Source organism: Anguilla anguilla, chromosome 3 (assembly GCF_013347855.1).
Source record: "Anguilla anguilla isolate fAngAng1 chromosome 3, fAngAng1.pri, whole genome shotgun sequence".
In the NCBI taxonomy this organism is placed as follows: domain Eukaryota; kingdom Metazoa; phylum Chordata; class Actinopteri; order Anguilliformes; family Anguillidae; genus Anguilla; species Anguilla anguilla.
The window spans coordinates 34,582,046-34,595,156 of NC_049203.1; positions in this window are offsets into that span (position 1 = coordinate 34,582,046).

The window sequence follows — 13,111 nt, forward strand, 5'->3', positions numbered from 1 at the left end:
TCTACCCACCTCTGGTCTCGTGCCACCTGTCAGGCTATGTCTAATCGTACTACTGAGATGTTTTTGCTGTCTGAGATGACAGATATTTAGAGGTGTTGCACACACACGTCATGTGCATGCACAAAGCCTGCATTTTCAGTTGTATTGAAGTTCTTACTGTAAAAATACTGTACAGTTGAAAACAAAGGGAATGACACAATGTCACAAGCTTCACATTTACACGAAATAAGCTAGGGTTTTCTTTTTTGTTTTACCTTTGTGGAACATTGTGTGCCACTTTAGCTGTCCAGGGCCCTACCATTTGTGTTGTCTCCAAGTGTATAAGCATATAGTTCAGTGCAATGGCTTTCATTCAGTAGACGTTAGTAGTAAAAATGACACCAAGGAGATTTATTTTTGACACATCATATTGGACACAACGGACACAAGAAAAAAGCAAAGGTTCAGAAATTTTATTTTAGATAGTAGATTAGATTCTGCATTCCCCTCAGTAACACCAAAAGAAAAAGCTCAGCTGCAATATGACCCCTATTTTATTTTCTCACAGGACCCACTCAAACTTCTTAGTCAAGGGAAACATGAATAATCCCTCCTGAAATGTAACAAAGTCCTTTGCTCTGTACTCCTCTGATTTGTGCCAGTTGATATGATAATCTACTGTAAATATGGCCACGCTCATTATGGTGACCAGGTTACTTGACCGTGAAACCAATTTCACAACCAGCAAACTATGCATTTCTCATGTAAGCATCCATTGTCTAATTCATATAAAAATGACTGACATCATGTCAGAGGAATTTTCCCCACACATGAACCCAAGGGGTGTTCTGAAATGTTTGTGAAGTGTAAGCAGGGTGACCCGCAAACAGTACATTCTTATTTGCAAACAGAGGGTCATACCAGAAAGACCAAACTTGGCAAGAAACCAAACTTTGATAGAAAGTAAACATTCTGAAGTAACGTAGGCCAGTGCACAGTAATATATTTATCAAGTCCAGGCATTTTATTGGTTGGTTACAGCATTCTGTAGAAAAGTTCCCCACTGAGTACCTATGCAGTGTTGCGTTCCAGATGACTGCCTCTCTTTGCCCTCGTCGCACATCTGACAGCTTCTCAGCAAAGGCCACGGTGTGGGGCGGCTCAGAAATTGTGTTTGCAATGCAAGCTGTCATTGGCGTCTCTGCCGCCTGCAGCGAACAGGTGCAGCAGTGCTTACAATTACTGCGCACACCAAAGCAGCTCATCAGGTAGACCCAATCAAGGGGAAACTGAATGATCGGTGGGGGTGGGGGGTGGGGGGGTTGCTCTAGGGAAATGAGCGATGGTTTCTTGGGGTGCACTGTAGACGAGAGCCAGCGCAGAGGAGAGGCTGAGTGGTCAAACCTTTACGAACAACCTTTGAAATGACCTTGTGTGCTGGCCACAATTCAGCCCTCCACAAGTTGTCTCAAAATTGACAGCTTTTGGGTTCTTCTTCTCCACATGCATGCAGAGGCCTGGATCCTTAGTATCAGTGGACTTCTGATGCTGATAGGATGTCATGAGCTGTGATGCAGTACATCTGGGTTTAGCATGATAAATGGGAATGCATCAATTCCATAAATCACACCTCTTAGAGTTCAATCTTTCCTCTCCAGTTGACTCTCCAGCAAAGTAGCATAGGTGCTGAGGAAATAGTGAGGATGGCCTCAGGAAATAATGCCATTACAAATTGTCTGCAATTAACTGCACACACTGGTGCCTAAGGTGAAGGAGGGGAGAGAGAATAAGCATTTCTGCAATTTGCAGGAAATGACTCCCTGGTGAAAAGAAATGTTCTTTTCAATGATGCAGTGTCTACCGAAAATTCTTACTCTTACTGACGGTGTTATTTCCCAACTGTTCAGAAGTTTACGTCTCCACTCATTAACAAAATGACTCACTTTATCAAGTCCCATAAATCAATGAACTATAAAAGCTGTCCAGATATTTGAAGGGAAATAGTCTTCTTTGAGTGTGCAAATTCAGTGGCAGTAAATGTGAAGTGATACCACAGTACATTAAGCAGAAATCAAATACCTTGCTTCTTAAGCATTTCCAGACTTAAATCCTCCTAATTCTTTAGTGTCTTCATGTAAATGAATGTTTCAGAGGCCATCACCAGATATACATCCTTATGTAGCAAACAAGTTGAAGGTCAGGTTATATGGCTTACCACCTGACCATGGTAGCAAAGAAATAACAAACATTCTTTCTGTAAGTGGAATGAATATAAATGTGTCAAATGTGTGTCTTCATATATCATGTACCAAACACAGAAGGATTGTCTTGATGTTTTATTTTACAAACACATTTATTCTGAATGTGTAAAAATTCATGTAAATTTGTCAATTAATTCTATTAATTCATTTTCATTTTGTAGGTGATATAAAATTAATTTTCCTTTACTGGAATGAACTTTACTAAATTCATCTAGTTTGCCAGAAAGCTAAGTAAAGAAAAGCAGGTAAAAATGCAAAAGTCCAAAGTTGGGAACATGTTTGCCTTGATTCTTACTCATTTTTCAGTGGGTGCCTCCAATCAATTCATTCAACTGCCGAGACTTCCCCCTCCCAACACTATTTACAGTGTTCATTTGGTCAGAATAATTCAAATGAACTGCTCCACTTCTTGGTATCTGAAAATAAAGTGCTTTCCATAAATTTCCATTACAAATGTCATGAGAAACCCTCCAAATTACAAATATAATCAAATAAGGGGAGAAGTTACTTCTCATCCCCATTTTCAGCTTTCACTCCAACTGGAAAATCCCTCTTTGGACATTAAATTCTTGAAGTAAATTGTGTTTTAATGAGTTTTCTCCTTGATATCTTGCAGACTTAACATGAGGTAAGTAATCCCTCAGTCAGTCGTGAGCACTGTGGCCTCCAGCCGTGGGCACACCTGAGGCCTAAACATACAGGATTATTCTCTAAATAGAGCATGGACTTCACTCAAGCACACTGCAATGGAACACATTCATTTGACATCACACCAAGCCTGCTCAACTTCCCACAAGATTAAAAAAGTGTCTGTATGTGTATATGAGAAAGAGAGAAAGAGAGCGAGAGAGAGAGGTGAAAAGACTGAGCAATAGAGATATAGTAGTGTTGTGACTTGAGACAAGAAAGGAGGAGGAAACCACATAATGAGAATGAGTGGTTATGAGAAAAGTATTTGGTACTTTCTAAATCTTTCTAAGTATTTGGTACTTTCTAAAATCTAAATCTTCAGCTGCATTTCACAAATTTTGGAAAATAGTTCTTGATGCAGAAGTCACTCCTGGATTAAAATCTGCGATGCATCTGTACCAAATGTGAGGCTTTGTCATTTGGTTAGACCTGGAAATTCAGATCTAAAGTATTTGTTTCACTTTCAGCACTCTGCCTTGTAGGAATATGTGTGTGTGTGTGTGTTTCAGATACCAAGGGTTTTTTTTTACATACCATTGTTTTTAACCATCCTTATGCTGTGTTCTTTCTTTTGAGGAGTTATTTCACAGAGAGTGAAATTGTGTGTGTGTGTGTGTGTGTGTATGTAAGGAGGGGAGAGGGTTTTGGAGGTATTGACTTCTGTTCATCCCCAGGTTTTCCTGCTCATTAGCAATCCTCCCACATTAATTGAACCCCTGCCTGAAGACCAGGTGCATGGGCGTTTGCTGAAGGGAAGCTTCTTCCCCAAGCTCACGGTGATTCAGGCCAGATGAAACGACACCTGCAGAGTCTACCAAGTCTGGGTGTCTTGAACATGAGGGGTTGCATGATCTCTGCATTAATCCTTTCTTAAATCAATTGCTTTAATGAAACACTGTCCGGAATTAAATCTAGAGCACTAATAACACTAATAGAGGCTCCCTCCCTCGCCCTTGAGAGTCATAAGGCAGCTGGTTCTGCCTGGTGGGAAATACGCTTTTTGCAAATGGTTTGTAATCATCGATTACCTGTTGATTAGTAATTAGGGGGTTCAAGTTTTGATTAAATCCTGGCTATGAGGTTGCCCATCTACCCAGCCTGGACTGCCTGTCCCGTTTTTTTTCCTGTTCATCTGAGTTGCAAGGCTATTTTTTGTTTTAATCCAGGGCCCTTCAAGTAAGCATTGAGTCATTTAATGTTAATTTTTTGGAGACGGCGAACAAGCGGGAAACCGGAAAATCCCTTCACACTACAGCTGCAAAGGGCCGTAATATAATTTTACAGCTAATGGACTCGGATATTGCATTGTACCTGACAGAACTCAGCAAGTGCTGCAAAAAGAGCTATTAGTGGGATAGCAGGGAGCACCATATTTTTTGTCATTTGTCTCCCCTCTATTTCACTGCAATGAATCTTTCAATGAATGATGCCTTGCACTGCTTATCCATTAACATGTTGGTCAGGTCAAGTGCTTTGTGATATATTACATATCACGATACAGGGGTCATGACACAATACATATCCAAATACACATGTTGTAGTTTTTAACACCAAATCAGTCATCATTGAGGAAAACAAAGGTTAAGAGCTGTTTATTCTCAACAGTTAAAGCACCTTAAAGAAGTCATATAATGACAGCCAAAAACATGTACAAAATGTCTTCGATGTTCAATGAGCTCCACACAGTACATTATAAACAAAGAAAGCAGTTATGAATGCTTAGTTCAGGTGGTCCTTAATGCCAGAACTGCAGTGACTTTGCACAGGACCAGAGATTGTTTCAAAATTCCATTGTGACATACTCTGCTCTCCTTTCACCACTGCCCTTCCAGCTACTTGTCTATATGGACAGCACTGGAATTTCAACACCACTTAAGAGAATGCTGAACTTTTTTCACAAAAAAACAAAACTGAAAGCTTTCAGTTTGTGTTTTCAAGCAGTCACAACTGGAATTTTAAAAAGCTGTGTTTTGAAAAACAAACAATAAACGTCCATTTCATGTAGGCAATGCATTTCCATAGCTTTTGGCGCAACACTTGCTCTGAGGAACACAAAGTCTTTCTATTAATATAAAAACAAGATAAGATATATGATGCCCTTCTAGAAAGGAAAACGGGTACAAAATAATTTAGGAATTAAAATAAGAATGACCAATTATAACGTTTTAAGAGAGTGCTGCTATAACACATTCAAAAATAAAACATACGCCTATAAAACGTAAGTACTCAAAAAAATTGTTGGACAGTGTTTAAACCACAGTTCATAATTTTATTTCGCACATCCAACGTTTTTTTTTTCTTTGAATTTTATGAAGGCAACCATTTATTTTGAGTGACTTAATACTGTTCCAGGCCAACAATTTTTTTTTGCCTGAATATCACATTTCCACAGGTTTTTAAATTAAATTAACTAAACTCAATTCACATAGAAATTTATAGAAGGTTATGTAAATAGCCAAAATGTGTTCTATGTTCCCCTTGTCTAATAAGTGAATGCACTAAAACAGTGTGGAGATTATGTAAGCTAGGCCAATTAATTATTTTGTCTAATTTACTAAAGCATGCATTAATTGTGGCTCCCCTCTTTACGCAAGAATTTTTAGAACTCCTGAAAGCAGGCGGTAATTTCCCCGGATGTAGCCTATAGCTCACACACAGGCTGTCGAGCTGTACACACATCCTCGCAGTCAAATCAGTTTCCTTTGTTGGCTGCATGGAGAGGAAATGAACGAATGATACATAACATAGACATTTTCTTGCTGATGGGAGATCTTGCAATTTTTGCCGTAATGAGCATCCTAATTGTTGTTATAATTTGCTCGATTATTAGCTGGTTTGTGGGACTCCATAAGGGCACATGGTTTCAGAAGTTTGGCCAATCAAGATGCTATCCGTTTTTTTACACACGCAATCTAATGTTCTGTTCAAATAACAAAACAAAGTGCATGTTCAAGGCTTGCTGCACATATGCTACCTGGCTGCTACATATTGCATATCTGGTGGATTGCTGGGGTAAGTTCTCATGGCAAGCAAATGCCACTTTAAAGGGATATGCATATCTGTTGGATTGCTGGGTTAATCGCTCAGTCTAACAGCTAAACATTTATAACGACAAATATTTATAGGTAATAATTCTATGCATAGCATAGTGGGTCAGGCTCTGCTGTCTTAAGTGGTTTTGGGGGTTTATAGTGGTCTCCCTATTATCGTTTTGGCTGGCTTGTGCAAACAAGGAGTGATAAGAGGCAGAGTCTTGATGCCAAAGTTGCATCCACATTAATCTTCATAAGTACTGCTTCATTCAAATAATGAGTTGTGTGACTGAAATGCACTAAAGTTGTACTGTTGTACAACTTCAGCACAACTTTAGTGTACTTAGTTGTACTTAAGTGTACTAAATCGGGACACTTTTTACAAACATAAAGTATATTTAAGTTTACTAATTGAAAAGATTTGTTGGTATTGGAAATACAATTTTAGTTGATCACTAATGCATTCAAAATATACTTAAAGATAATTTGATGGTAGTATTGGAATGTATTTATAGTGTTATAATATCACAATTTATGCTATGGGCTCTGTTTTCTGCATGGCACATGGATGCAGTCAATGGCCCCATGCATGGGCACACTGGGCGTGGCTAGTGAATGTTGGTATGTTGAAGATCGCACAGCTCTAAGCACATGACACAGGTAGAAAATGGGCTGGATTATGCTGAACGTATTATCAGTGGGTGTGTTGCAGCTGGATTTATTCATAGCCAATCAAATGACCTTTTTTCCATTCCCTTTGAGCTGTGCACTGTGCAGGGCATACTGCCAATGTCCATAGTCTACAACTGCAATGAAGGAAAAGGACAATGATACACTAATCAAATGATTCTCCCAAGTGTAAGGTTGGGGCTGGTGAGCAACGTCAGAAGCGGACAATAAATCAACGGGGAGTCTAAAAGCTGACTGTGAACAGCAGTCAACCACTAAGCGAGGTAGGAGAAAGGAAAAAGGGGGATAAACCCTGGCAAAAGGCCAAACAAAAGGCAATCCTCAAAAACAGGACGAAAGTCTCTTGACTGAGAACCAAAAACAACACACGCATAGGTAAGTAAGATCTCGCAGCTCAAGACTGAGACTAGCTGGAGATAACTCTATCCACAATATCCTTCTAAGAAAAGTGACAACTCTCAAGTGCCCTGGTTGCTACGTATTTAGCTCCCGTACCAGATAGCCATCGAGTAAGTCACATCTAGCGCTCGAAATACCCAGAGCGTTACCGGCTGCTTGTAAAATGCAACAGCACCGAGCAGAGGGAGTGAGGTCCCTATAAAGGGTAGACTCCAGGTGGACCGAATCAGCAATTAGCAGGGAATGAGAGAGCGAGGAGAATGTCCTCTGCCGCCACCCAGTGGCAGCACCACCGCAAGCACAGGCACATTACACCAAGATGTTCTTTTGCAGGAGGTGCAGAGTTGGGTGTCACACAAAAACTGAGTTTGTTCAAATTTATTTGAAATTTCTTTATTCGGTCAGAATTAGAATAAAACATTGCCTAAATATTTATTAAGGGCCAGCTTTAATCCAAATAATTTAATAGCTAAATAGCTAAAACATGCTATGCTATACGATATAATGACAACTGGATCTTGAAGTTTTATTCATTTCTTAAACCCCAATTAGACGCAGGTGTCCAAAAATACCATTCAAGTAAATCATTGCTTTCGTCGGTCACTGATGCGAGGTGCACTGCTGTCATATCTATACCATTGTAAAACATAGACTCTTCGCACTTTGATGCAAAAACCCCTGTCCCGGTCAGTAAAACCACTAGAGATAGCAAAATAAATTACAAGACAGTCCCCTTCCCCAAAGGAGGACTGAAATTGACACCCCAGGTTTATTATTATGGTATTCTATAATCCAATAACGGTCCGCAACAAGTTAAAACAACTGCTAATACTAGAGTGATGACATTGATAACACTAAAATACCCTTCTGATCCCTAAGAAATGAGCATCTGAAAATGAGCATTTCTATGCATGTAAATAAAATTCAAACGTGAAATGTACGGTTTTTCCAAAAAACTTCTTACCTTACTAGCACCGAAATGTAGGATATGTAGTGTTTAGATTTCGGCCTCCCCATCAAAAGCATCAAAGCAAATGTGACTGGGGCAATTTAAAATCAACTGATACCCTAATCTAGGCAGACAATCTATGGGTCTCACCTCCTCAGAAGAGACAAACCAGATGACAAAGGACGCCATATCGGGGGTCGGAGACCCTGCATGCCTACATGCCTAACACTTAACATTAGTTTAAGTTTGAATGCAATCTTTAGGTAGGCTAGTCCTCGTCATAAATTACTCTTCCCTTCTCTCCTACACCTTAACTCAGAATTACCCAATCAGGGCAAACATCCTCAAGCCATGCTGGGTAAGGTATTTAAGATTGTCACAATCAGTGTTGCGTTTGGTTTCGGAGCCTGGAAAAAGAAGAGTTTTCCTCTTATTATTTTGGTGGTGGTTCCTTGGTTGTGTGTTTTTAGTTGGTTTTCTTTTCATCCTGTGGCGCTTAAATCTGCCTCTATCTCTTTTCTCGTATTTCTAGATTAATTGTTTTGTATAATGTCTTCTGTTGTGTAATTTAGAAGTAATGTGCCTGCATTCAATAAAGAATGTATGTTTTAAATTCATTAAAATAATTGACTGCTTCTTGTTGAAAATCGATTTTTTAATCTTAAAACCTAATATAGAGCTTGTTTTGACTTGTTGGTTGATTCCACCAACAACATTCCACTGTAGACTGACCTATCAATGAATTCTCTGATTTAATTGATAATTCTCATGTTCAGTAATAATTATTAAACTAATCAAATCAAATAAATTTTACATGTAGGTTAAGTGAGGGGTTTTAGCATGCGATATCACTTGGTTCAGTATTCAGAGTGCTGAACATTTTAACAAGGGCATTGACTGTTGGAACTGCTGGATTCAGAAAATAAACATTTTCTTAATTAATCCTTGCTTGTCCCACAGAAAAGTTGATCTCAATTAGACATTAAAGTGCCAAGTAAATGATCTAAAAGCAAGCTACTACCACCCTCTCTAATATCTACCCATCATGACTTTTGCACCTGCTTGGAAACCCTGTTTATGTTACAGTAATCATACAGTGTCGAGTTCTTCAAGCTCATTTACACAGCTTTCGAACATTGCTTACGGCTTCCTTTTAGCTGAAACTACAGCTTAGCTATTCTACTGCGTACTGCGTTTTTCACATAGCGCTAGAATGGATGCTTAGCGCATGCTTTCTTGGAGCTTTATTTGTTTATCGGCATACTTTGCATAAAATACACTGCAGTAGTGATAAAGGCCACTGTGTTACTGTAAATCGTTTATGATTCAATTTCATATTTTTGTCATTTTCCTCCTTGTGAGCTCTCACTCTGTTGTGATCAGGAGGTTTACTGCTGACAAGCAGTCTTGGAGCTGATTGCAGGTCTGAGTACACAGAAGGGTAAAGCAAAGTGTTTTTATTGTTTGTGTGATAACTAACCATTATGAACACATTTTGTACACAGAAGTTCTCCAGGATAGGGTTTGACTGAAATATAGGGCTTAGTCAAAAAGATAGAATGGGTAAATAAAGAATATTTGTTTTGTGGGGTTCCAGGGGGTACCACCCTCAATGGAATTAGCACCTGGAAGTGGGATATGGCTGGGAAAAAAGATATACACAATTTTCCAATTTGGAGATGTTTAGTGTTATTTGAAGAGGTTTTCAGATTTGGGCCCACTTTTTGTAAAACGCATATCAATTCTTACTGCTTTGTTCAATCCACTCCAAGCTTTTTCCCCTGGTGTTGCATAAATCAATTGGAAAAAGAAATCGGGTTTCGTCCAGTATCACACGTACATATAATCACTACTTTAAAAAAATACAAAACGGTTTTTGTATTTCTTTGTTGTTTTTCAGAATAAATATCTCCTGTATGTTTATGGAGTGAGTCTCCCATAGGATCAGGATATTTAGTCATTTCTGTACAAATGCCTCTTTATTTCAAGTTTTGAACCATATTTGTACTGTATATCATTTTGGAGATAATGGGGTTTATTTAAGACAGCAGAATTCCTACTAAAAACCCAGGATTTTAAGTGGGGTTTAAGGGGTTAAACAAAATGAAACCAGGGAAGATCATAACAAAGCCAGTGATCCCTTTCACAGCAGTAAAATGACTTGGTATGAACTGTTGCTCAAACAAAATAAATGTTAACACAGGATTTGGGCTGGTTTTTATTGAATTGGGCGGGTTTTAAATTGTGATTGGGCTGGAAACTGTCAATCTGATCTGGCAACACTGCTTGGTTATTACTTTGTCTCCGCAGATAACATGACCCACATATGAACTTTATTTTTAAGCTGCCTAACGATATACCATCCAGACAAAACAATAATGTGGCTTGTTGTTTATCAGTCCGGTCTGATATTTAGCATGGCCAGATTATATTAGATTAGCTTGAGAGGAGATAATTAATGCACTGGCACAAATTTATGAAGAAAATGTATTCAAAACAGTTATCTTCTTGACCACAAGTGAAGGACATTGTGACCATAAGTAATTTGAAATAAAGTATACAAGCCAAGGAACAATTATCTTTCTTTGCACAGATATTAGCATTTTATGTAAAAAAAATACTAGACAAAGAAATAGATGTTCAAGCTGATTGTAAAATGTCCAACAGTACGATACATTAGACTGCTCAATTATGCTCGTATGAAGTAATATGGGAAAGAGTAATGACTATTACTTGTTTAACACAAATGTGAATTACAGTATTTCTTCATTTTTGTTTTATGTTTTTTTACATATTAGATTTATGTAATTTAAAACAATGCATTGATCCTCAAACTGTGTTTATAAATGCAGTCTATCCATAATTTGTGCCAGTACTGTAGCATTAATTACTTACAGTCACTTAATTAAAATGAAAAGACTGTTTAAGTTGTGTTTCTTGTAATTCTCATAACTGATGAGTGTAAGAAAAGGAATTAAATACAGCACCCCAGGGACCACAGTCAGCATAAGAACAGCCATAAACAATTAAAAACATTAAGGTGTACTTTAGTATCCCTGTTGAAAGTATACTTTAAATATGATTAAGTAAAGTATACTTTCAAAAAGGATATTAAAGTACACTTACAATTATTGAAAATAAAGTAACCTTTCAGTTAGTATACTATGAGTATAATTTACCAGGATTAAAATAAAGTGCACTTTACATAAGTATACTACAATGCACATTTAGGTAAGCGAATTTAAGGATCCTTACAGAAAGTAATGTCTAAGTATGCTATCCTGGGATGAAAATAAAGTATACTTTTATATTTGTAATTTAGTATACTGCACTTGTATGAAGTACTGTATGCTAAAGTACAACTTAACAAAAATGTACTTTTTATGAATATACTAAAATACCACTAAGCATATGTTATTTAATGTGAAGTACAACTTAATGACATATATACAAAAACTGTAAGTACATTTGAAACATTTTTTATACTTAAATTATAAGTATAAAAAATGCGAGAGAAGGGTGCGGGACAGTGCAGATTGTGATCATGGACAGGAGAGGGGGGCAGTTGATTGTTTAATTGAAAAAAAAAAAAACATCCCTTGGGCCCCTAAAAGCTTTCCCAGTCCTTTTCCTCATGTAGGGCCCAGCAGCCTGTCAGGATGCATCGGGGCAGTGATATAAGTTGTCAGGTGTGGGAGTGCTCATCCCAAACTTATAGAGTCTGTGAACGCACTAGTCAGTTGGCCATAGCAGAGATTAGGAATGCAAAACGGTACTCCATCTATTCTGGTGCCTTTCTGGGTCTTGACTTGTTTAAAGGTTCTACTCACATCATCCGAAAGCTGGAACACACATTGGGCGTAGTGAATTCAAAAACACTGGGGGATCAGAGTGCAGACATTGCATATGCAAAAAAGAAGATAAATTTTAAAAATTATTTTTGCACATAATGAGGAATAATCTCTGGAAAGTTGATGGTAAGGATGGCTTTAGTCAAAGGATACATACACTATGTGGCCAAAAGTATGTGGACACCTGACATCCATCCTGACATTTCATCCAAAATTCTAAATTAATCTCATCCAAAATTATGGGCATTAACATAGAGTCGATCCACCCTTCACTGCTATAACAACCTCCACTCTTCTGGGAAGGGTTATGCTAGATGTTGGAGCACTGCTGCAGGGATTTGCTTCCATTCACCCAGAAGAGCATTAGTAAGGTCAGGCACCCGATTGGGCAATTAGGCTTGACTCACAGTTGGCCTTCCAATTAATCCAAAAGGTGTTGGATGGGGTTTAGGTCAGGGCTCTTTGCAGGCCAGTCAAGTTGTTCCACACCAATCTCAACAAAACCATTTCTATATGGACCTTGCTGTATGCCAGGGGGCATTGTCACGCTGAAACAAACTGTTGTTGCCACAAAGTTGGAAGCACAGAATTTTCTAGAATGTCATTGCAATAAGATTTGCCTTCACTGGATCATAAGGGGCCTAGCCCAAATTATGAAAAACAGCCCCAGCCCAAGGGATGTCCAGATAATTTTGGTCATGTAGTGTACAGTATATAGGCATGGCTTTTAAATGAAAGACTGAGACTTCCGAAATGTGTGCCAGTTGATAATAGATTCACGCACAGTTCAGAATGTAATTGCCAAATATATTCAATTCTCAACCACTGAAATATATTCAGGTAGGGAAATATGGAGAATGACAATAAGAGGAATTGATCAGGAGTGTTTGTCCTTATTGATATTTCAGATGGCTAAAACACAAGAATGCAACCAGAGCTGACTAATACAGATTTTCCCATTCATGCTTAGCAAGTTATGCATAGCCAATTCGTGTTAATTCATAACTCATTTGATCTAAACCTAAAAAGAGTTATCAAATGCAGCATTCAATATGGTGGTGCCACAATTAATATTGATGATGGGTCTGATAATACGTGGTGCTGCTCTGTTCCCATAGCAATGCCATTTTCAATCTTGGAAAACTAAGAAATGGCAGCTCTGCGTCATCACAGAGAGGGGTTGAGTTTGGCATGTTAAATTGTGAGCACTGGCCGAATAAATTAATGTCCATCAAACAACACTTTGTGGAATTTTGATAT